Raw genomic sequence first — 24467 nt, forward strand, 5'->3', positions numbered from 1 at the left:
CTCTGGAACCACGTGGCCTGGGTTCAATTCCCACCTGCGCTCCTCCCTGGCTCTGTGAGGATAAGACGACTTGCACAACGTCTCTGGGCCTTGGTTTACTCCTCTGCAAATCAGGGCTGACGCTTCGTCATAGACTTTTTGTGAGGCTTAAACGAATCTAATCCACCTAGCCGACTTCCTTAGAAGAGATACAGTAGTCCCGCTTAGCCACAGTTTCACTTCCTGAGGTTTCAGCCACCCGCCCTCCGGAAGCAGAAGAGTCTCTCCTGATGAATCTGCAGAAGGTCAACAGTAGCCTAACGCAGCATCAGGGTGCCCGTGCCAGTCTCCTCAGGCGGTGTCCTCACGTAGGCTTTTTATTGTCTCACATCCTGACGAGGGGTGAGTACAGTATAACACAATCTTTGGAGAGATCGCATTCACATACCTTTTATTACAGTATGTTGTTATAAATGGTTCTATTTTATTATTAGTTATTATTAATGTCTTACTATGCCCAATTTATAAATTAAACTTTATCCTAGGTGTTGTATGTGTAGGGAAAAAATATATATATAGGGTTCAGTACTATCCATGGTTTCACGCATTCACTCGGGGTCTTGGAACATATCCCCCACGGATAAGGAGGATTACTGTATATATTACTTTTACAAAGAGATTTGAACAGTGCCTGGCCCATAACAAGCCAATTTATATGTGGGTTTAAAAAACAGCTCTGAGAGTCACCTCAGGAGTGGAATAAACACAACTTTGTTGCTGACACAGTGTGGGTGACAGAGAAGCAGAAGGACTGAAGTTCAGGGGACATGGGGAAGCATTTCACAGAAATCCGAAAGGGTGGCTCAGCCAGGGTAGGAAGCCCCAGGCCACCCAGTGGCAGAAGGAGGAGCTAAAGCAGAGCCTCTGATATTTTGGTGGTGGAAACCCAAGTGCAGGTTCTCTGTCTCTCTCTCTCTCTCTGTCTCTCTCTCTCTCTCTCTCTCTCTCTCTCTCTCTCTCACACACACACACACACACACACACACACACACACACGCGAGCAGTACAGATTGAGAACCCGGAGTCTGTGACACAGTGACCTGTCATCCCAGAGCTGGCCAGTGGATGGACTTCAGACCCAAAACCCCCAAAACCCCCAAAATGTCATTATTTGGGCAGCCTCCAAAACCCTCCTGCCAGAAAATCTTGACAAAGTGAACCCCAAGCACCTTCCCGGAAGCCCTGATTTATAACTTCTGTCTCAATTAATTAGGGCAGCATTATTGTTCTTTTCAGGTGCAAATGAAACAGCTCAACACTGCCCTGCAATTAAACGCTGCTTCATTCCCTTAAATGTCCCTCGTCCACACCATCGCTGACAGGAATAGTGCCCCCAGCCTGCCTCCATTGGCAGAGCTGGGTCTTTCCTAATCTCAGTTTCCAGGGGCTTCCTGGTGCGGCCCCAGCCCCACATCCCACCCGGAGCTGGGGACCTGCAGGACTGAGTCAGTGCAGGTGGTGGGGACTGGCTGATCACCCATGTCACAGAAATGGCTTTCCTCTCAGGGATAGTGGGGACAAGGAAAGGGAAAAGTGTCCCTTTGGGAAAAAGGACTTGATTCGCTCTGGGAGGAACACACTCATGGTGATATCCCCCATTCTCTTCACAATAATCAAAACCCTACCAATCCTTCAGACACACAATTTGGGGCCCTCCCCTCCCTCCCCCCAACCCACAAAATCTTCCCTTCTTTGAGTACTGAGCCTTTGAAAGGTGATCCTGGCCATTTCTTCTTAAGATGCCTCAATACAGAAATACCAGATCTAAATGAACAAAAGTTGTGGTTTATTTTAAATGGCTGCAGGTAACAAGTAGGTTAGTACACAAAAGCACAACATGATTATGTAGTGCTGGTGCCAGGACAACTTTAGCATTTATCAAATTTTCGAGTTTGGACTGTACTTGGGGCAGTCTGGGCCAATCATGGTGCACGGGTTTAAAGGTAGAGAACGAACTCCATTCTGTCCCATGACTGTCTCTCTGTACCTTCACTTGATAATAGCGTCGAAAGTTGAAAAGCCCTTCCTGAATATGAGGTCTAAGCCCAATGAATCCATTCTCCCAAAAACCACATACCCCAGTGGGGTCCTGTCTGAACCCCCACTATTTAGGGCTCAGTCTTACCATCGTGTTAGATGCACACGAGCACATTCGTAACGTCTGTGGCTGTCTGCCGTCTCCCATATTTAGGGAATTCCTGCATTGGGAATTCATCTCTCCCAGGTATTCATAGAAGAAAGAAATAGCTTCCTCAGCCTCCTTTGCATGCAGGCTCCAGGTATGAGACCAATATTCCCTCAATCAGACCCAGTAAAGAGATCTGGAAAGGGAACTAGGTGAGAAAGATGGATAACGCAAGTTCCATTTTTTGAAATGGTAGCAATGGAGGAATTGGCTTGGGGTGACCCCAGTGGCAGACTTCTGGTTCCCAGTGTGCAGTGATACAGGCCTGTGTGTACGGGCAGTGGACACAAAATACAGAGGCAACAAGGTCTCTGTGCTTCTTAAACAACCCACCTATAGAGTGCCCTCCCCAGAAGATCCACATAGAATCTAGTAATGTCTCTGGATCTCACTACATATTTACAGGACTTGTAGGGGCAGAGGGACATGTTAGACATTTGAAGGATGCAATCAGCAAAACCCAGACTATAAGAAACTTCAGGACAAACAGCCTGGTTTCCTCAGCAAATAAATTGCAAGGAGCAAAAAAGGTACACGGAGGGAACCTATAGTCTGAAAGAAAGTCAGGAGACATATCAGCTAATTTTACTGTATGCCCTTTATTTGAATCCTAATTCAAATAAATAAACTGTAAAAACACAATAAACTAGAACAAACAGAATTATATGAGATAATTAGGGAAATTTGCACACTGACAACATTTGATATTGCCAGAAATCCTATTAAACTCTTAGGTGTGACGATGGCATTATGGTCATGTATTTTAAGAGTTCTTATCTTTTAAAGATACACACTGAAATATTTATGGAGAAAGGGCATACTATCTGGGTTTCGCTTCAAGCTAATTGGAGAGATGAGGAATCGTAGGAAAGTAGATAAAGTAAGACTAGACACAACCTAAAAAGTGCTGAAGCTGGGTGATGGGCATATGGAATTCCTTCAGCTATCCTTTCTGCTTCTGTAGATGTTTGAAATATTCTATGATTTATAACTTAAAAACAAGTTTAAAAGTATAAAAATGTATACAAATGATCTGGCACAAAATCAAACTCTATCTGGCTTAACTATTGAATACCCTTGCAGAGCTGATATCTTGCAGAACCCCCTGGCAAGGTTAGTCAGGCACTTTTCATTTTAGATCAAAGAATGGAAAGCCATTGTTTCTCCTCTGGGGGAATGGAGGATGGAGCTGCTTGAATGTGGAAGCTGAGAAGCTCTAGTACACTCTGGCCATCTGGTCTCCCTCAGCTTATAGATGCTCTGGTCTCCAGGGCGGCATTGGGAACCATGGGGCCCAGTTCCATGGCTACCTTGCATCTCCACTCCATCTCAGCTAGCTAGCTCCACCACCCACTGGCAGTCCGCTTTCTCTGCCACAAACTATCTGCATGTTCTTCGGTAGCCAAGGGGACATTGGAAAGTGTATGGAAATGAAGGGATATCGCAGGGCCAGAGTGAGGTTCTGTGCTCCGAGGGGGGGGGGTGCTCCAGCCTAGTCAAGGAGAGCAGCAGTGAGAGGCCATAGAAAGGCAGTGCTTTGGAGGAGGAGGGGCCATGGTAACCAGCAATGCTAAAGGAAAATCTGTGGGTCTTGTCAAATGATTAAATACAGACAGAGGAAAAAATAGAAGAATCCAGAAAAAAATTTCCATCAAGTGCCAGGTAGTTTATATAATGTACCTCCTTCAGCCTTCACCATCAGTGTAGTGGATCATTCCAGTTTGCTTGTTCCAAGTCTGGTCCCCTTTCTTCTGACAATAGCACTCAGTCCATGTGCTTCAGACAGTTCTTCCCTTCCTTGTCCCCACGCAGTTCCAGGGTGGCATACAACACAGACCTGGCCAACCAAACCCAAGGTCTTTAGACCTGACACAAATGCATAATCTTGGGGTTTTCATCTAAGCTACTGAGAAAGAGATGTTCCCTATCCCTTGAGGATACTAAATGGGTAGAATGTCAGCCTGGAGTTGCTGACGGCCATCACATAGAGGGAGTCTTACTGAAATGAAGCCTACACAGCGGAAAGCGGAGGCAATAGATGAAGAGATGCTCCATCATTTGCCCTGCCTGATCAGTCCTAACCCTGGGCTTTTTACTTATCAGCCAATTAAATCCTTTGTTTTCCCTAACTAGTATGAGACACACATAGACACACACACACACACACCCCACTCTGCCAGAGATCCTGGACTCTGGGAGTAAGTGTGAGGGGTAAGGGAACAGAGTAGTAATAAGACCACATAGATGAAGACAGAGGAGGAGAAAGATGGAGGCCTAGTAGAAAAGAGAGCTGTGGTGGCTTTTAAATCCTTCGGCAAATCCTTCGACATGCCTTCCTTCCAAAGCCTAATTTCCCTCCCCTTGAATGTGGCCTGGTAGCAGAAGTGAGGGTGTGTGACTTCTGAAGGTAGGTGACACACGGTACATACAACTGCCTCCTTGCTTTCTCTCTTGGATCACTTGATCTGCGGGAACCAGGCGCTGTGTCACGAGGACTGCTGAGCAGCCCTGTGGAGAGGCCCACGTGGAAAGCAACTGAGGCCTCTCACCAGCAGCCAGTGAGCCACCTTTGAAAGCAGGTTCATCTGTCCAGCTAAGCCAGTCTCAAACTCCTGACCCATAGAAACTATGAGACAGTAGAAGTTTATGTTGCTTAAGGCCACTAAGTGGAATAATTTGTTACACAGCAATAAATAACCAACAAGGGGCTCTTAGACACATAATCCGTGCGGACTGCCAGTATCTCAGTGAGAACCATGAATAACTGCTGTGCCCCGTGAGTATGATGTATCAGCCCACGGCAAGACCTCCTTTCTTCTCTGTCGGCCTTTAAAAGCAGAACCAAGAGGAAGCACTGAGATTGGCACCTGGGTCTTTGAAATGCCAAAGGCTGTGACCCTTCCATGAGGTAACATTTCAGAGTCTAGATGCCAAGCAGCTCGAAGATAGGGAGGAAATAGCTAATGAGCCTCATGTTGTCTTTTTGAATCCTAGAGAGGTCAGGAATTAGAAGATATAATAAGATGGTGGTTCTGTTATTAATTTAAATTACTTAAGTCCAGGGGCACCTGGGTGGCTCGATCGGTTAAGCGTCCAGCTTCAGCTCAGGTCATGATCTCACGGTTTGTGGGTTTGAGCCCTGTTTCGGGCTTTGTGCTGACAGCTACCTCAGAGCCTGGAGTCTGCTTCAGATTCTGTCTCTCTCTGTCTCTCAAAAATAAATTTTAAAAAACATAAAATTTTTTTAAAAAAATAAGTTACTTAAGCCCCATGAGATGTGATTAAGGTAGAATCAAGATAAGATCATAGTAAATCCAATGAGACTGTCCTTATAGGAGACAGAAATGGGCACACACAATAGAAAGTGGTTTGAGGCAAAATTTGGACTGTTGTGTCTACAAACCAAAGAATGCCAAGAATCGCCAGTCGCTATTAGAATATGAGAGGAACTGAACAGCTTCTTGCTCATGCCTCCAGAAGGAAGCCACCCTGTCAGTATCTGAATTTTGGAATCTTAGCTGCTTGAGGTGGGAAAATAAATTTCTGTTGTTTTAAGCAAAAACAGAAACAAGCCTACCAATGGTAATGATATTAAATATTAATAGGTGAGACAATATCAGATAACAGTTTTAAAATGGCCTTACTGGATGAAGATGTACCCCTATTGTCTTTCATTCCTCCATAAATGTCTACTGATCACCTGAGTAGGGCCAGGGCCCTGGCTGGGCCATTCACATAAGGAATGTTACCCCAGGACCAGGGGCCAAATGAGTGACTCAGATGTCCAGTGCTAGAGGAGTTTGCTGGCATATTGAGAGCAGTGTGCAGTGCAGGACTCTAGAAATACCCCTGTCAAGTGTGGACTGAGCAAGGTGGCTGGATATTTGGAGAGATGAGGGGGAGATTTTCTAGTAGGCAGAGATGAGGGGCACCTTAATTGCTGTCCTATGGCATCTGCCCCCCTCATTTTGGTGTTCAAGGGCCCCTTAAGAGGTACCCCCTCCTTTGAAGTCCTGGACACACCCTTTCTGTTTGAGCCAGGCTTCTCTCCTTGTCTCTTTAGTGACTACGCTGAACTACACTATTGTTCTTCCTGTTCTCACTGGAAATAAATACCTAGTTCTTCCCTTTCTAGCAAATTCTTATGAACTTCTCCAAGTCTGTCCTCTAAAAAGCCTGCCTGCCTGACTCCTAACTAATTCTTCTCAATTTTGATTGGTTTGATGCTGTTGTGATGTTGGAAGTGAGGGGTCAAGTCAGGTTGCACATTCCAGGAGCTCATTCTTCTTTGATGACCATGTGGCCTCCATCAGACTTTCTCCAGCCTGGTAGAAACTGGTCTCATGCCATTCTCCTTTCCTTCCTCAATTTAACACTATGTTCTCTGAGTTGCTGTGCTGTGCAAGTAAGGTGATTACCACTCTGAACTTCACACACCATGGTTATCGGCCCCACCTTGACCATGCTTTCATTTATGGCCCTTCTAAGGAGACCTCCAGCCAGCATTAAGAAATCTTCCTGCCACGCAGCAATAGGTAGAGACCTTTGACCCACAGACGGGGCCCCCTCTGCAAGGGTGCTGCCCCTCAGATGAGGTGGGACTTGCAACACCTAATCTAGGATATCAAGATAATGCCCACGTATGTCTTCAGAAAATTTCTGCTTTTGTGCACTTTGGTACTTTCACCATTTTATGGCACCTAATTGATAACCCTCAAGGTTGTTGCAATCACTACAGATTAATTTCCCCCAAGCCCTACCTATTCTTGAAGACTCAGCTAAAGGCCCTACTGAAGCAAGACACCTTCCCTATTAGCTCCAGGTAACTGGAGGACCGGTCTCCCGATTGACAGTGTATCATTATAAATTCCATTCTTTTTGTGGTACATTAACTCTCTTAAAAAAAATTTTTTTGAGCAAACAGTAAATCAAAACCAAAGTGGCAAAATGGTTAGACAATGAAGATAATATAAAGACTACATGGTAGGAAACATTTGCAAATCATATGTCCCAGCAAAGACTCGTATACAAAATATGGAAAGGACTCTCTACACTCACTACACTAGAAAATGGGTGAAAACCCTGAATAGACACTTTACCAATGGTGACATAAGGGTGCCAAATAAACACATTAAAAGGTGTTCAGGATCACTAGCCACTGGGAAAATGCAATTTTAATCATAGTAATATCTGTTCAAAAAGTTGGTAATATACTTGTTAGAATGGCTAAAATTAAAAATCTGATAATTCCAAGTATGAGTAACCCTCCAGAGATACTAGATCACTCGTACGTTTTTGGTGGAACGGGAAACGAGTCTGGAAATTTCTTAAAATATTAAACATACACTTATACAACCCAGTAATCACCCTCCTGGGTATTTTTCCCAGAGAAATGGAACCTTATATTCACGCAAAAACCTATATACGAATGTTCAGAGCTGCTTTATTTCTAATAGCCAAAGAGTAAAAAAATTCCAATGATCTTCAACAGATAAAGGGTTAAACAAACTGTGGTACATTCGTACAATGGAATGCTACTCAGCAACAAAAGGAAAAACAACTGTTCATACTCAAAATAATTGGATGGATCTTAGTACATTAAGCAAAATGAAAAAACCCAGTCTCAAAAGTTGCATATTATATGGTTCCATCTATATGGCATTATCTAAATGACAAAATTATAGAGATGGAGGATACAATAGTGATTGCCAGGAGTTAGGAAGAGGCAGGGGGATGTGACTATAAAGGGACAACATGATTTGTGGAGATAGAATAGTTCATGTCTTGACAGTCATAGTGGTTGTATGACTCTATACATGTGATAAAATAACACAGAACTATACACAAAGACATAAAATGAGAGGAGGGTATGCAAAAAATGGTGAAATCCAAGGAAGATTTGTAGTCAATTATATGTATTGTGATAACCAATGACTTGATTGTGATAATGCACTATAGTTAGTTATGGGTGATGTCACCAGTGGGAGAAGCTAAGTGATGGGTACTCAGGACCTCTCTGTACTATTATTGCAACTTGTGAGTCTATAACTATATCACAATTAGAAAAAATATTTTTAATGACACTACACACAAAATCCTAAGGGATATGATTAAAACAGAGCTCAAAGAAAATATTCATATCCTTAAGTAATTAATAATATATAAAATATAATTAATATGTAAATTAATAATTACAATTATCCAACAAGGTATCGACATAATTAAATTAAGAATTTAAATGTTAGGGGTGCTTGGGTGGCTCAGTTGGTTAAGTATCTGACTTCGGCTCAGGTCATGATCTCATGGTTCATGGGTTCGAGTTTCACGTTGGGCTCTGTGCTGACAGCCTAGGGCCTAGATCCTGCTTCAGGTTCTGTGTGTGTCTCTCTCTCTGCCCCTCCACTTACTCATGCTCTGTTTCTCTCTGTCTCAGAACAGAAAAAGAAAAGAATTTAAATGTTAGAAAAAATAGCAAAATAAGTATAAAAATAATAGGAAGAAGGAACTGACAAAGCAAAAGCAGAAATTATTGTCATTGAAAATAAATAGAATAAATCTTTAAAAATATAGGGTTGGAGGTTTGCCTGGGTGGCTAAGTTGGTTAAGCGTCTGACCTTGGCTCAGGCCGTGATCTTACTGCTGTGTGTTCAAGCCCCGCAGCAGGCTCTGTCCTGACAGCTCAGAGCCTGGAGCCTGCTTCAGATTCTGTATGTGTGTGTGTCTCTCTCTGCCCCTCCCCTGCTTGCGCGCTCTCTCTCTCTCTCTCTCTCTCTCTCTCAAAAATAAACATTTTTAAAAATTTTAATAAATAGAGGGTTGGTGGGCACATGGTGGCTCAGTTAGCTGAGCATGTGACTCTAGATTTCAGCTCAGTTCATGATCTCATGGTAGTTGGGCTCTGTGCTGATTGTAGAGCCTGCTTAGGATTCTCTCTCTCCCTCTTTCCCTGCACCTCCCCTCCTCAAAAATAAATTAATAAATATTAAATAAATAAATACAGTGTTGGACCTTTAAAAATAAAATAGAGAAACCACCAGCTAATGAAATAAAAAAGAAGAATTCTTACGTATACAGAATTAAAATTAGAATAAGAAAATTGGGGCACCTGGGTGGCTCAGTTGGTTGAGCGTCCAACTTCGGCCCAGGTCATGATCTCACAGTTCGTGGGTCTGAGCTCCGCATCAGGCACTGTGCTGACAGCTACCTCAGAGCCTGGAACCTGCTTCCGATTCTGTGTGTCCCTCTCTCTGCCCCTCCCCTGCTCATGATCTGTCTCTCTCTGTCTCTCAAAAATAAAAAAAATGTTAGAAAAATTTTAAAAAATTAGAATGAGAAAATAGCTAGTGACATAGAGGAAATAAAGTATGATTATTTCTTTCAGAAATGGAAGATTTTGAAGCAAAATATAAAAAATCAAAACGTAGAACAGACTGATAGAGAAACCAGTAACTTTGGTTAACATAAAGGAAGTTGTCAAAAGAACCATCCTTTCTCATAAAAGCTCTAGGCCCAGATGATTTCACAGGCAAATTTTATTAAATACTAAAAGAACAAAACGTGTCCTTTTTTTCATTCAAGGTTTCATGGGTTAGGTTTTTGATATGAATATATTTTTCCTTTCTATCTTTGTATTCTCATTCCCTTTCCTCCATAAGCGACCACTTTAATAAGCTTAGTGGTAACATATTTTTGCAACATGTGCATTGTTTTCTGGCACTATATTCTTAATTTATGCAAATTATGTTATATATTTCATTGTGTCCTACCATTTCTGATGCTAACTTAAAAATAAAGGCTCAGCAAAATAGACTTGGGTGACTCACTTCTAAACAAGATATATTAGACTAAAAACTAGTCAGTTATTGACAAAACATTAAAAAGTATTTCTACTAAAATCAAGAATAAGACATAGACATCCACTAATATTCTTCTGTAAGGATTAGCCATTGCCAATGATCCAAAAGAAATAAAAGTGTAAAAATTGGAAACAAGGAAGCAAAACTCACATTATTTGTAGATGATATGATTGTATACTGAAAAATACAAAGATATAAGTAAATCAAGTAAAAAACTATTATAGATAATAAGAGAATTAAAAAGGTAATTAGGCACAAAATTGATGCCCAAGTCAGTAGCTTTCTTAATATAAACAAGAAGCAACTAGAAAATATAATGTGAGAAAATATTCTATTTCTAATAACCATGACAGACAAAATATTTAGAAATAACTAACAAAAAATAAGAAAGATGTATTGACAAAAACTTTAAACTCAGTCTTAACATGAGATAATACTTGAATTAATGAAAACCCCTACCCTGTTCTTGTATAGGTGAACTCAAATTGTAAAAATGCCATTCTTCCTGAGTTAATATATACATTGAATGTGAACGTTTTCCCACTTTCTTTTTTTTATGTGTTTATTTATTTAGAGAGTGTGTACAAGTGCACAAGCAGGGAAGGGAGAGAGAGAGAATCCCAAACAGGCCCTGCACTGTCAGTGCAGAGCCCGATGTAGGGCTGAAAGTCATGAACGATGAGATCATGACCTGAGCAGAAATCAAGAGTTGGACATTTAACCAACTCAGACATTCAGGAGGCCACATTTTCTCATTTTCATAGCAAAATGGAATTTTAAATTAGTAGAGAAATGACTTGAAATGGGACAATCAATAAAACATTTGTGAAAATAATTAAGCTAAGTCAAAAAGTTTATAGGCTTAAAAATGAAAAAGTAAAGTTTCTAGAAGTAATTACATGAGGTTTTCTTTTTATTTTTAAAATTAAGCTTAGGGAAGATCTTTCTTTGACATAAACCTTTAAACCAATAAAGGAAAAGTTTGATAACTTTAAGTACCTACAAACTAAAATTTCTGCACAGAACTTTCAGTTTTAAAATGTGGATTAAAGGGGTTCCTGGGTGGCTCATTTGGTTAAGCATCTGACTTTGGCTCAGGTTATGATCTCACAGTTCATGAGTTTGAGCCCTGTATCAGGCTCTGTGCTGACACCTTGGAGCCTGGAGCCTGCTTCAGATTCTCTGTTTCCCTCTCTCTCTGCCCCTCCCCTGCTAGTGCTCTGTCTCTCTCCTTCTTAAAAATAAATAAACAATAAAAAATAAATAAAACTGAGTGCCTCAGTTCATTAAGCATCCCACTTCGGCTCAGGTCATGATCTCATGGCTTCTGAGTTCAAGCCCCACATCAGGCTCTGTGCTGATCTTAGAGCCTGGAGCCTACTTTGGATTCTGTGTCTCCCTCTCTCTCTTCCCTCCCCTGCTCATGCTCTGTCTCTTTCTCTCTCTCAGAAATAAACATTAAAAAATAAATAAATAAATAAGCAAATAAAAATATGGATTAAATACATGAATTTATTGCTACTCTTTCCCAAAATTTCATTACAATGACAATAAAGATGTTAAAAGACAATTTTTTTAAAGATGATTAATCATGACCTTTATACAAATATGAAATACTTGGCAAAGATTTTATTTCATTTATTAATTAATGAAAGAACCACTTCTAGCCTAGTCAGAAACAATCAACAAAACTAAAAGGCAACTGCTGGAATGGGAGAAGATATTTGCAAAGGACATATCCAACAAAGGGTTAATATCCAAAATGTATAAAGAATTTATAAAACTCAACACCTACGAAATAGTCCAATTTAAAAATGGGCAGAAGACATGAAGAGATATTTCTCCAAAGAAGACATCCAGATGATCAACAGACATGAAAAGATGTTCAACATTACTCATCATCAGGAAATGAAAATCAAAATTACAATGAAATATCACTTCACACCTGTAACAGTGGCTAGAATCAAAAATACAAGAAACAACAGGTGTTGGTGAGGATGTAGAGGAAAAGGAACCCTCATGCACTGTTGGTGGGAATACAAATTGGTGCAGCCACTGTGGAAGAAGTTTCCTCAAAAAGCTAACAGTAAAACTACCCTAAGATCCAGCACTTACACTACTGGGCATTTATCTAAAAATTACAAAACACTATTCAAAGGAATACATGCACTCCTATGTTTATAGCAGCATTATTTACAATAGCCAAACTGTGGAAGCAACCCAAGTATATTTCGATAGATGAATGGATAAAGAAGAATTGGTAAATATACACCATGGAAAATTACTCAGCCATTAGAAAGGATGAAATCTTGCCTTTCGCAATGACATGGATGGAGCTAGGGAATAAATGCTGAGTGAAATAAGTTAGTCAGAAAAAGACAAATGTCACATGCGGATTTAAAGAAACAAAACAAACGAACAAAGGGAAAACGAGAGAGAGAGAAGCCAAGAAACAGACTTGTGACTACGGAGAACAAACTGATGGTCACCAGAGGGGAAGTCACAGGGATTAAGGAGTACACTTAACATGATGAACACTGGCTGCTGTATGGAATTGTTGACTCACTGTATTGTACATCTAAAACTCATTACACTGTAAGTTAGCCAACTGGAATTAATATAAAAACTTAAGGGGCACCTGGGCAGCTCAGTCAGTTAATCATCCTACTTCGGCTCAGGTCATGAGCTCACAATTCCTAAGTCTGAGCCTTATATCACGCTCTCTGCTGTCAGCACAGAGGCTGCTTTGTTTCCTCTGTCCCCCTCCCTCTCTGTCTACCCCACCCCTCTCAAAAATAAATAAGCTTAAAGAAAAAAGAAAAGAGCCTAATCAAAGACATCCAAAGATGACCGACATGGGTAGGCTAGACGTCCAGTAACATTACTTTGCCCATTTCAAGTCTTTTATAATTTTCTCTGACGTTCTCCCCAACTTGTCATCATAAGAATCTCAAGAAAGATTATTCTTGATCACAAAGTAAGACTGTTCTTGGAGGCTTTGGCCTGATTATGTGCATAGGTGCAGTAAGAGTGTTCAGATAGGTTTCTTTACATTTGTTTTGTGGTATCTAGAATAACACAATATTGAACAATTATAAAATTCACTTCCATCTGAAAGTTTTCATAAGGTTTCTCAGATTGGATTTTTATAAATGTCCATGTGCTCTTCCCTGACTAAGAAATGAGCCTAAGAACTCTTAACAGATTTTAATTGCAAATGTATGTGAATTCTACTTTTCTTGAGGTGCCCAAAATGACTTGCCTTTTCTGGCCTGCCAGGAACTGACCTTCCTTATCAATTGTGAGGCTGAGCCCTGTAAACAAGGCTGTTAGACCAGTTTCCTAGGGGGTCATAGTAAGCAGTGGTTCCAGAAGTATAACCAAACTTTGTTCCTTAACAGTGGTTTGTCATGCCTGATTGAAAAATATGGTCTGATCCCCAGGATATACTGTTAATTTAAAACAAAGGTGCAGAATGACATGTATTTACAATTCCACTATTTGTGGAAATTCTATACATACATGTTGAGCAAAACTTCTGGAAGGACAGATACCAAAATATTAGCAACGATTATCTCTGGCAGCTGGAATTGCAGGATCCTGTTTCTTCATGTAAAAAAAAAAAAAAAAGGAAAAGAAAAGAAAGAGCATTGCTCTCAATCATGATACTCCAGAAAGGCCTTAGTTGTTTGATCAATTTGTTTAATTAGGTTATGGTAGAAAGGAAGACAGATTCTGATTAAACCTATGAAAATAACTATATTGCAATGAAAAAGAGTCTCAGAATTTCTGAATCATAGGAGTTCATGGAATTTGATCTCACTTTTAAATGTTTCATTTTAGTTTATGGAGTAGAGTCTACCAAATTGCCATGGGTTACTTAGAGCATAAGAAGAAATAGAGAGGACTTCCTTATATATCTGGAAAATAGTGCGTTAAAACAACATCAGCAGGGCACCTAGGTGACTCAGTCAGTTGAGTGTTCGATTTCAGCTCAGGTCATGATCTTGTGGTTCATGGATTTGAGCCCTGCATCGGGTTCTTTGCTGACAGCTCAGAGTCAGAGCCTGTTTCAGATTCTTGGTCTCCCTCTCTGTCTTCCCCTCCCCTACTCTCTCTCTTTCTCAAAAATAAACATTAAATTTTTTAATTAAAAAAACCCCAACATCAGCAATATTCCAAACTACCACAATAAAATTTTTCTCATCAGTTCATGCAGTTCTATATAATTAATTCTTATTCCATTCCATATTCTGGATTCATAATCTCGTGAAGCCATCTGTTTCCTAACTAAAAAGGGTTCTGGAAATCCTGACTTAGTCTCCTGATATGGTCTGAAAGTTGCCTAAGTGATTCCAACTCATATGCCTCCACCCAGTAGTTAATTCTTTGAAAGATCTGTATTTGGAAGGTTTCTACAAGGTTCTTTATTAAAAACACAAATTCTGGCTTGCAGCTTATAGGAAATACTTCAGCAAACATTAGAGCAAAACAGAAACTATTTTTTGTCCTTGTCTTTTGTTCTGATTGGTGTTGTTGTTTTTCATTTTATTTTACTTTGTTTTTCATCACCACAAGTGGACTCTTTAATCCCTGTCACCTATTTTCCCCATCCCCCCACCAACCTCCCTTCTGGTAACCATCAGTTTGTTCTCTATAGAGTCCCTTTCTTGGTTTGCCTGCCTCTGTCTCTCTCTCTCATTTTCCTTTGCTCAGTCTATGGCCATACCACCCTGAAAGCGTGCATCTGTTTTCCTTTGCTCATTTGTTTTGTTTCTTAAATACCACATATAAGTAAGATCATATGACATACGTCTTTCTCTAACTTATTTCACTTAGCATTATAATCCCTAGTCTATTCATGTTGTTGCAAATGGCAAGATCTTTCTTTTTTATGACTGAATAATATTCCATTGCATATATATACATACCTCCTCCTCTTTATCCATTCCTCAGTCAGTGGCAACTCAGGCGGCTTCCATAGTTTGGCTATTGTAAATAGTGCTGCTATAAACATAGGGGTGTGTGTATTTCTTTGAATTAGTGTTTTTGTAATTTGGGGGTAAATATCCAGTAGTGCAATTGCTGGATCATAGGGAAATTCTACTGTTAAATTTTTGAGGAACCTCCACACTGCTTTCCAGAGCAGCTGCACCAGTTTACATTCCCACCAACACCAGTGCATGAGGATCCCTTTTTCTCCACATTCTCGCCAATACCTATTGTTTCTTGTTTGTTGATATTAGACATTCTGACAGGTACAAGGTGATACCTCATTGTAGTTTTTATTTTCATTTCCCTGATGATGAGTGATACTGAACATCTTTTCATTTATCTATTAGCCATCTGGATGTTTTCTTTGGAGAAATATCTGTTCATGTCTCCTGCCCATTTTTAATTGGATTATTTGTTTTCTGGGTGTTGAGTTTTAAAAGATTTTTATATATTTTGGATTCTAACCCTTTATTGGATATATCATTTGCAAATATCTTTTCCTATTCCAGCAGTTGACTTTTAGGGGTTTTTTTTTTGTTTTTTTCACTGTGCAGAAGCATTTTATTTTGATGTAGTCCCAATAGTTCACTTTTGTTTTAATTTCCCTTCCCTCAGGAGACATATCTAGAAAAATGCTGTTACAGCTGGTGTCAAAGAAATTACTGCCTGTATACTCTTCAAAGATTTTTATGGTTTTAGGTCCAACATTTAGATCTTTAATCCATTTTTAATTTACTTTTGAGCATGGTGTAAGAAAGTAGTCCAGTTTCATTCTGTTGTAGTAGCTGTCCAGATTTCCCAGCACCGTTTGTTAAAGTGATTGTTTTTTTCCCATTGTATATTCTTGCCTCCTTTGTTGGTGATTAATTGGCCATGTAATTGTGGGTTTATTTCTGTTTTCTGTTCTATTGATCTATGTGTCTATTTTTATGTGAGTACCATACAGTTTTAAGTACTACAGCTTTGCAATATAACTGGAAGTCTGGAATTCTGATGTGAGCCTACCTCCTCGGGTCATGCTGACCCTAATAGAAAAATACCAACCATTGTTTCACTCTCCAACCCTTTTCTGCTTGAACAATTAAGAGGTGGGCAATTGGGCCCTGGAAGTCCTAAAATGTAACCCATAAATTATAACTTGAAGGTTAACTTGTTTTTCAAGATACTGTTGCAAGATCCCACCCTTTAATCGCAAAGCTTCTGTGCACTTGCTTCGTCTCCCCTTCGGACCTATGATTGGTCACTTCAAACCTCTCCTGAGACAAAGAACTCTAAAATTGGTAGGTGTCTGCTAAATCTTACAGTTGTGTGTCAGAATGTGATTGAACCCCATGTAATGCTATAAACTATGATTGGTTGCCTCAATGATGACCTTTTCTGCTTTGTTATGACCTATGAATCCCTGAGCTTCAGATTGGCAGCACTCTCTCCTGAGGACTTGCCAACACTCGTGAGAGGCTGTTCGGCTGAACTAAAATAAAACTCATTCATCATCTCCATTCATGTCTGTGGGTTTCACTCTCGGTGACTCGATTCAGGAGGGAAAGGTCTAACACTGATACCTCTAGTTTTGGTTTTCCTTTTCAAAATTACTTTGGCTATTCATGCATGGTATTTTGTGTAGAACATGGTTTGCTTATTCTAGTTCAGTGAAAAATGTTGGTATTTTGATAGGGACTGAATTAGATGAGTAGATTTCTTTGGGTCATATATACATTTTAACAATATTTGTTCTTCCAACTCATGAGCAAGGAATGTCTCTCCATTTCTTTGCTTCATCTTTAATTTCTTTCATCAGTGTTTTATAATCTTCAGAGTATAGGTCTTTCACTTCTTTGGTTGTTTATTTCTAGATATTTTATTGTTGGGGTGCCACTGTAAATGGGATTGTTTTCTAATTTCTCTTTCTGTTGATTCGTTATTAGTATTTAGAAATGCAACTGATTTCTGTACATTGATTTTGTATCCTGCAGCTTTACTGAATTCACTTATCAGTTCTAGTAGTTTTTTGATAGAGTCTTTAGGATTTTCTATATATAGTATCATGTCATCTGCATGTAGTGGAGTTTTACTTCTTCCTTTATTTTATTTCTTTATGTTGTCTAATTGTTGTGGCTTGGACTTCCAGTCTTACGGTAAATAAAACTGAGAGTGGACATCTTTGTTTTGTTCCTGACCTTAGGGAAAAAGCTTTCAGTTTTTCACCATTAAGTATGAGGTTGGCTGTGAGTTTTTCACATAAGGCCTTTATTATGGTGAAATATGTTCCCTCTAGACCTACTTTGCAGAGGGTTTTTTTTTTTATCATGAATGGAAATTGTACTTTGTCAAATGCTTTTTCTGCATCTATTGCAATGATCATATGGTTTTTATCCTTTCTTTTATTGATGTGAAATATGTTGGTTGTTTTGCAAATATTGAACCACCCTTGCATCCCAGAAATAAACCCCACTAGATTGTGGTGTATGATTTTTTGAACAATATTGTTTGGTTTCCCTTTTTTCTTCTTTTGAGGATTTTGCATCTATATTCATGAGAGATATTGGCCTGTAGTTGTCGTTTTCTGTGATGTCTTTAGCTGGTTTGGGTATCAGGGTGATAACTAGTCTCATAGAATAAATTTGGAAGTTTTCCTTCCTCTGGTATTTGTTTGGAATAGTTTAAGAAGAATGAGTATTAACTCTTCCTTTAAATGTTTGGTAGAATTTGCCTCCGAAGCCATCTGCTCCTGGACTTTTGTTTTGGGCGAGTTTTTTGTTTAGATTTTTACTGATTCAATTTTATTGCTGGTGGTTGGTCTGTTCGAGTTTTCTATTTCATTCTACTTTGGTTTTGGTATGTTATGTTTCTGGAATTTATACATTTCTTCAAAGTTGTCCAATTTTTTGGCACATGGTTTTTCGTAATATTCTGATACTGTATTTCCATGGCGTTGGTTGTTGTTTCTCCTCTTTCATTGGTCATTTTGATTATTTGGGTCCTCTCTCTCTCTTTTTTTTAAATGAGTTTTGCTAGAGGTATGTCAATTTTGTTTATCTTTTAAAGAACCAGCTCCCAGTTTCCAATGAAACTGTTCTATTGGGTTTTTGTTGTTGTTGTTGTTGTTTGTTTTTTGGGTGGGGTTAGGGTTTGTTTCGTTTCGTTTCCATATCATTTATTTTTGCTCTAGTCTTTATTTCTTTCTTTTTGCTGAGTTTGGGTTTTGTTTGTTGTTCTTCCAGATCCTTTAGGTATAAAGTTACATTGTTTATTTGATACTTTTCTTTCTTCTTGAGGTAAACCTGTATTGTTACAAACTTACCTCTTAGAACCACTTCTGCTGCATATAAAAACTATTGACAGAGCAATGGTTATTTTCCTACTGAAATTTTTCAAATGGTGATAAGTGTTCATAATAATAATAATGCATGAAAGAATATCTGATTATTTGGTTAGTGGTTTTCAAAATAAATGTAATAAAACCATTCTCCCAAAAGAAACTTAAAATAAATGTCTCTTAGATCAGTCATTAAGTTTAATTTATATATATACATACTAAATTTATATATATATATAAATTTTTATTTATTTTTGAAAGACAGAGAGTAAGAGCAGGGGGGAGAGAGAGAGAGAGAGAGACAAGGAATCTGAAGCAGGCTCTGTGCTAATAGCAGTGAGCCTGATGAAGAGCTTGAACACACAAAGTGGGAGAGCATGACCTGAGCTGAAGTCAGCCACTCAGCCAACTGAGCCACCAGGTGCCCCATTTAGTTTACTTTCTAAGAAGCCAGTGAATGGTGCATCTGATTCATAAAATTGGGTGAATATACTATCATAGAGGGAATATTCTTAAAATATGCCATAATCCTTAGATATAACATGTATATAATATATGAAGGATATCAAGTAAAAAGATTAAGTACATCTAGAGTAGGGCCTAGATAACTGTATTTCTATAAAACTTTATGATTAGGTCTGATGTGCATTAAGATCCACTGGCCTAAAAATTACTTGATTCAAATTTTTGAAAAAAGAAAAAAGACTGTGACAATCAACATTTTAAACAATGATTGAAATATATTGTTCCTCATTATCATCAGACAAAACCCTATTAAGACTAAAATAGAAGGAAATTCAACCGAACTATTTTATAAGACTTCCAGTCAATGTTTTCCCTGAATTTAAACATATACAAAAAGCAAGGCATTGAAAAATCTCTAGGGACTTCCTATAAAGCATAAAATTTCTGAAATCTTATATTAATGATATCTTACCTATACAAATTTAACCTTGGGAAGGCATTTCTTCTGATTTAACAATTCCTCCCATGCAGCTCACCAAATCTGCTTATTTCTAGCATCCCTTTTTATAAGGTAAAAGAACAAAGTTTTGTGATTTTCCAGGAACCCTCTGGGAAATCTCAGAGACTACTTTAAGTGTAAAAGATTTCCTGCAAGTTTTGTTTATTTTCTTCTGTATTTCAGACCTAATTTTTCAAAGGCAAAAATCAAGAGTTGTCAGAGGAGATTTAGACACTTGATTAAGACAGGATCATGGGTGCCTGAAAAACAATACTTGTTTGCTTATTGAATCAAAGCGCCAATAAAACATTTAAAAATAAATACAGGGAGGAAACAAGATTGCAAAGAACCTTAGCACTTTCATAAGCAAGGAAACTTTCTTATTCCCTTTTTTCTTCTCCTCTTTTTCTTCTTCTTTTTCATAGTTAGGAGCATAAAGTCAGCATAGAGAACGTAAGATTCTTTGGGCATGTCACAGAATCTTTGCTTTCTAGGCAGATTACACAGAAAGTAAGTAAGGTAGCCAATATTCTCAGCTTCCCCAGGACTGTTCTGATATAATGCTGGAAGTTTCACACCCCAGGAAACCCACAGTTCCAGGTCAGTCAGGAACGTGGGTCACTGTAAGAAGAATAGCCATTTGCATTGCAGGTGAAGACATCAATCAGAAAATCAGGGATGCAAGCCCATCAAGACTGAGAACACTGCAAAATTTTTAACACATTTCATAGCTTATAAGGTTAAGGATTATAAACCAGGTTAAGAAAAATGTACTTTCTAAGTTTTGCCCCTTACTACACTTTTTTATACTCTGGTTATACTTTTATTCTAATACAGATGTCAAGGGGTCCGTAAGTTCAGAACTGTTTCTGTAATAATATTAAGATGCTATTTTTGATAGCATGCTATACATTAATCACTACCTTCAAATGAATACATAAGTGAGTTTTCGAAATATTTCTGTTTTGATTTTTAATAGAGTAAATATGAATTGTTGTAACACACATAAACCCAAGAACCACTGCTTATGGAAAATCAAAAGCATATTCTTGGTTGTATTTCTCTGTATTGCTCCTAGTACTGTTGCAACCACTCATGTTAATTACAACTTTTCACTGAAGTAATTAACTTCTATTTCGCAGAGAAAACTAGAGAGCAGATAATTGAGAACTTTCTGTCATACTGAAGCATTTTAGCAGATGAGCAGTGTTCATAATATAATTTTTTATAGTCATATGCATTCCTGTGTAGCAAAAATGAGTACATTCATTAACATGACTCATTGATATAGCCTCTCTTTTAGCATATTAAAAAAGCAAAATTATGCTTAGTAATCAATGTGTCAGTGCTCTATCTACTTAGAAAGTACCTAGATATCCATTGGTTACATAATAATTAATTTAATTTAATATCAGCTTACAGGTTTTAAAAAAGCTGTTGAAATTAAAAATTTGTCAGAACAATGATTCAATTCAGTCAAACATAAATTTATATTTTTCATAATCTTAAACATTATGTAGGAATAATATTAGCTTATTTGATTAGTAAACCTATAAATGTCTATGCAAAACATACCTAAGTAGAAAAAACTGCTTGTATTATACTTAACAGTGATAAATCAGAGGAGACAAAGCTGTTTTTATTAAACTCACATTAGTAAACTGGTCTTGTTTGCCAAACATTTACTTTAATTATGTGACTTTGGATTCTTAAAAGGATTCTGACTTAGCTTCAGGAAGAAAACTTTATAGCACATTTAAAGTATTAGAAGTTTAATTATCTTATTTTGGGGGGTTTTATATAGATATTTATTCTATAAACCAATCCAAAAAAAGCTCCTTTAATTTAAAAGACTTTGTAATCTAATTTATTTATACCCTCCAGAAATAGGAAAACACACACACACACACACACACACACACACACACGGATTGATAGGTAAAGGCCTTTCCAAATACAGACAGAGAGCTTATAGTGTCAGTTCTACAATTTTAGCCAGAGGTCACATGAAACAGACATAGAATTTTGTTTTAATCACCGTTCTGTATATCAGAAAGAGCTGTTCTCCTCCCTACTGAGCATGAATTTTTAATTTGTGTTTAAAATAGAGAAACATAAGCAACTAACAACAATAAAACAAATACAAAGGACCCATAAACTGGCATCTCTGTCATCTCTCACCCAGCAGAGAACAGATGTCCATCATTTACCTACAGAAACCATCAAATGGCCAGACCATCAAGTCAAATTCCCAGTTAATACCTCATTGGTGACAGCAATAACCTATAGGCTATAAGTGAACAAAACCAAAACACAAAATTAATAGAGGGAAAAAAAACCAGAGAATGTAGAGTTGGCAGAGTTAAAGTTCTGTTGACACTTGGATTCACCTAGGAGCCAAGAAAAAAATGTGTCTTGCCTTAAGCTGCTCATGAAATATACTCTCGGGGCACACAGTCTACCTTGCTCTGTCAGGTGACTGTATAGTTTGTCTCAGCAGAAACTTCAAAATTGTGAAATGATATTTTTTTTAATGTTTGTTTATTTTTGAGAGAGACAGAGACAGCACAATCGGGGGAGGACAGAGAGAGAGCAAGACACAGAATCCAAAGCAGGCTCCAGGCTCTGAGCTGTCAGCACAGAGCCCAACGCGGTGCTGAAACCCGTGAACTGCAAAATCATGACGGGAGCTGAAGTCATTTACCACACTGAGTCACCCAAGTGACCCTAAATGATACTCTTTTAAAGATGAAGTCATAACTCTCATATAAATATAAAATGAACACTTATCAAAGATTTTAAATTAGCTCACTAGTTGATGAGGGAATGAGTTAGATGTTATAGCTGGTTCAAATGATGATTTGGCTTAAAGAGATCCATATTCTCTATTGGATAAAACCTATTTCATGATCAGGAATTAATTACACAGCTATAGACTAGAAGCCATTGCCTCACAATCAGCTCTAACAAGTTAACTTCTATCTCAACAAAGTTGGAACTAGGTAAAGACAACCTGAATGGGTGGGCTATACAGAATACCCACTAATATATTTTTTTTGCCATTTAAAAATTTTTACAACTTTCAGAAAAGAATAAAAATGTTATAAATCCACAAAAGTGAAGAAAGTGAGAGAGCAGTTGAGAGATGGGAGAAATGAAAATGTGTTTGAATAAGTAGTGATTGACTTAGTGGAGTAGGGAAAAAAACCCTCAAGTGTCACAAAGGACTTAGTCACAAAGACATCTAATTTGCCCATAGAATTTTCTGTGGGGGCACAGAAGTCAGAAGCATAAATGCCCCAGAAGGTAGGAGTCGTTTATAAAAGGAACAACTAGGATTCTAGACTTTCACCTCTTTCCCACCTAGAAAACCGACCACACCTACCAACTCCATCAAGAACTACAGGTGTACTCTAGAAAACTGTCCCCTTGGGCTTCTACATCTGAGGACATAGGCATAGCACATCCCCCTCGGGTTGAGGTGCAAAAGGAGAGCTACAATAGGAGGAAGAAGCAATCCAGGACAATATTTTCAAGAATTGATATCTTCCTTGATGTGCTTGATTCTACTGAGAGTGTTTTTACATTGTGTTTGAGAGTTTGGAAAGAATTAGGAAGAGATATGTATTAGGTTGAAACATAGGAAATTCACAATGTTCAACTCATTTGGACTTAAAAAAAACAACAATTTCAAACAAAAACCTAAGGCAAATGTTAACAGAACAAAGGGAAACAAAGAGTTGTGCAGGAACTAATCTAATCACAATAGATTATTCAGCTTGATTAGAAATAATATTTAAATAGTCAAAATAATGTAAACACTAAATATTGACCTAATCAAAACTGGAAAACATATATATATAGAGAGAGAGCAAATAAAGGACATAAACATATATTTGGAAGGGAAGGGAACACTAGTATAATACTGCTAAATTTTCAACATCCATTGACAGAAGTCAATAGAAAATGTCTCAAATTGGTACAGTTATCTAAGTCTATTGAGAAATGTAGAGGCAAGTGCCGGCAAAATAGCTAAAAGTGGTACAAACAGTTGCTTCTGGAAAGTAGGACTTTGGTTAATAGGGGCAGCACAAAAGACTTCTACTTTTATTATAAGTCATGTAGTAGTTTGACTTTTGTAATATTTAGACACACTGTATTGAGAAAAATAAGGCAGGGAATGCAATAAAGAAAGGTAAAGAGCAAATAAGGAACTGAGGGAAATATTTGTAACAGTTATATAGTAATATTAATTTCCTTAATATATAAAAAGCTCTATTTTATTAATATATAATTAATATGCAATGTTTTATTAATTTCAGGTGTATAACATATTAATTCAACAATAATATTAAAAAGTGCTCACCATGATGAGTGTAGTCACATTCTATCACCATATAATATTACTACAGTATTATTGACTGTTTCTCTATGATATATTTTCATCTTTGTGACTTAGTCATTTTACAACTGGAAGTTTGGACCTCTTAATTCCCTTTATCTATTTCACCTATCCTCTCCTCTGCCATCTCCTCTCTGGAGAATTTGTTTTCTGTATTTAAGAATCTGTTTCTTTGTTTGTTCACTTGCTTTGTTTTGTTTTGTTTGGATTCCACATATAAGTGAAATGATACGGTATTTGTCTTTCCCTGATTTATTTCACTGAGCATAACACCCTCTAAGTCCATCCACATTGTTGCTGCTGGCAAGCTCTGATTCTTTTTTATGGCTAGGTAATACTTCATTGTATATGCATACCACATCTTCTTTATATGCTTATCTATCAGTGGACACTTGGGCTGCTTCTTATCTTGTAAATAATAGTCCAGTAAACACAGGGGTGCGTATATCTTTTCAAGTTAGTGTTTTCACTTTTTTTAATAGCTTATTGTCAAATGGATTTCCGTATAACACCCAGTGCTTCTTCCCACAAGTGCCCCCCACCATGACCATCACCCCCTTTCCTCTCTCCCCTCCCCCTTCAGTCCATGGTTCATTTTCAGTATTCAATAGTCTCTCATGATTTGTGTCCCTTACTCTCCCCAGCTCTCTTTCCCCCTTCCTCTCCCCATGGTCCTCTGTTAGGTTTCTCCTGTTAGACCTATGAGTGCA

At 38.2% G+C, this 24467-nt stretch overlaps 1 protein-coding gene across 1 annotated transcript in view; it reads left to right on the forward strand.

The window, feature by feature from the left end:
- Positions 1-284: 284 nt before the first annotated feature.
- The window catches only part of RBP2 (retinol binding protein 2), a 52921-nt gene continuing 28738 nt past the window's right edge, over positions 285-24467 (forward strand). Inside the window, exon 1 of the mRNA XM_029940820.1 lies at positions 285-381. The gene's annotated coding sequence lies outside the window, so the exon portion shown is untranslated. The remainder of the gene's footprint in view (positions 382-24467) is intronic.

The sequence above is a fragment of the Suricata suricatta genome, chromosome 5 (assembly GCF_006229205.1).
Source record: "Suricata suricatta isolate VVHF042 chromosome 5, meerkat_22Aug2017_6uvM2_HiC, whole genome shotgun sequence".
NCBI lineage: Eukaryota > Metazoa > Chordata > Mammalia > Carnivora > Herpestidae > Suricata > Suricata suricatta.